This window comes from Eschrichtius robustus, chromosome 5 (genome assembly GCF_028021215.1).
Source record: "Eschrichtius robustus isolate mEscRob2 chromosome 5, mEscRob2.pri, whole genome shotgun sequence".
NCBI lineage: Eukaryota > Metazoa > Chordata > Mammalia > Artiodactyla > Eschrichtiidae > Eschrichtius > Eschrichtius robustus.
In genome coordinates, this window is record NC_090828.1 from 2,886,562 (window position 1) to 2,888,949 (window position 2,388).

Below are 2,388 nucleotides of genomic sequence, written 5' to 3' on the forward strand. Positions count from 1 at the left end.
TATCTTAATCGCCCCAGTCAGATTGATGTAGGATGTGTCCACAGGGACACGAGAGCAGGTCCACCTGTAAGACCTCTGTCCCGTGTAGCTCCCAGCAGTACCCAAAGGCCACTGTGATGAGCTCTGATGCCATTTGGGGAGCATCAGCCAGCGACTGTTTAGGAGGAACCACTCTTTCCTCTCATACCCACACTTGTCACATCCTCCCAAGGGGTCCTGGAAGGGGGCCCAGGGGAGCCCAAGACACGAGATTCGAGGTGCAGGAGGCTGACGTGGGGGGAAAGATGTTGCTGGGACCAGGACCCCCCTAAGGTCAGACGCCACTAACCCAGAACTCTGGCCCTGGGCTCCCTCCCACCTATGAGTCAGCTTCTCAGGACCCCCTCAAGAGCGGTGTCTTTTCTTTTTCTTTTTTTTTTTTTTTTAAATTAATTAATTTATTTATTTATGGCTGTGTTGGGTCTTCGTTTCTGTGCGAGGGCTTTCTCTAGTTGTAGCAAGCGGGGGCCACTCTTCACTGCGGTGCACGCGCCGCGCCTCTCACTATCGCGGCCTCTCTTGTTGCGGAGCACAGGCTCTAGATGCGCAGGCTCAGTAATTGTGGCTCACGGGCCCAGTTGCTCCGCGGCATGTGGGATCTTCCCAGACCAGGGCTCAAACCCGTGTCCCCTGCATTGGCAGGCAGATTCTCAACCACTGCGCCACCAGGGAAGCCCATGAAAACCCATTGAAAAATGAAAGTAGATATATTAAAACTCAAAATATTTTAAGTTTAAATATTTTATTTATGCAAAAACCAATTGATAATTTTGCTTTCCTGGATTTAGTGGAAACAAATTCAATATTTTCAAAGTCTACTACTTATCCTTTTTTCTTTTTTTAACTTTTATTTTTTGGCCGCGCTGCGCAGCATGTGGAATCTTAGTTCCCCAACTAGGGATCGAACCCGCGCCCCCTGCATTAGAAGCATGGAGTCTTAACCACTGGACTGCCAGGGAAGTCCCTACTTATCTTGTTTTTAATGGAGAGAATTGCCACGCTAATTTCTTTTGACCAAGTGATCTTAAATAATTTTTCATTAACTGCTACTCACTGAAATGTCTTACATGATGCCATGGTGACTGGGAGTGCTAACAGCCTTCTCAAGGCCATGTCCAAATTGGAAGGGATTGCACTAAGCAAATCTGTGAATCAGTCTTCGAAGATCCAAACACAGTGTTAATTTTATATTATAAATTACTGACATTGCATGCTGCTTAAAACTATATCTGATGAAATCCCTATAGGACTTAAATCAGAATATTCGCGTCAAATAAGTGGCTGCTTTGTGTAAATCAGATGTATCCATAGAAAATAACTTTTCTCCAGTTAAAAATTCAAAATGTAAAGACACTTTAATTTTTCATATCTTCGTATCAAATGTGAAATTAGAGCATCTATAATCTCCTTTCCATTTGATATGCAGGTTTCTCATAACTGACACTCATCCAGTGATTCATTTCCAATTTCTGTACTTTTATTTTAAAGCTGAAGTGCAGCATTTGTGGTATAGTGGTGAGCATAGCTGCCTTCCATAAAATTGAAGCAGTATACCCATATCTTTTGCTAAAATTTTACATTCATCAAACATTCTTTCAAAGTTACTGTTATTTATTGTAAGCAAAGGGACAGGCCTTCTGTTAGGCATGCAACTTTATGTACAGTCATTCTTTTTTTATTGTATAGCCTTAATAACTTTTCCACTTGGTTTAGAATATCATCCCACACAGATAGATTGCATAAAATTATGCAATTATTTACACCAAGATGCTTTTGATGTTAGCATAATGTATTTTTCATTTGATATATATATGTTTCAATATTTATGTCTTTGTGTGTGAAGTGCCTTGATTGCATTTAATCTTGATCCTCATGGGGTATCTAGATGTGTTTTTAATGTAGGTTTTAGAACAGACATAAGAATATCCCATCTGCTCATCCATTTTTAAAAATTCACACACAAAATATATATGTATGTATATATATATCTTTTGTACAATGCTTAAGAAGTTATCAAATTTGACTTCCCAGAAGCAGCATTTTTGCATATTAAGGTTATGAGCTGAGGAAGGCACAAATCTGGCATAATCACATTTGGGGAAAATAATGTCTTATACTCTCTTGTATAACCTGCCGTATTTTCTCCATTAGCATATACCTGGCCACAAGCATTTTTCATGTCAATATCTTTTTCCAACCTCTAATTTCATAAGCTAGACTTAGAAAGTTTCTTCTTTCATTCCAATAAAGTCAATGCAACATATTTTATTGTTATGACATTGTTCTCAATATGAGCAGACATCATAGTCTGACACACTTGTTCACAACAGGCTACTTCTGGTGGAAAAT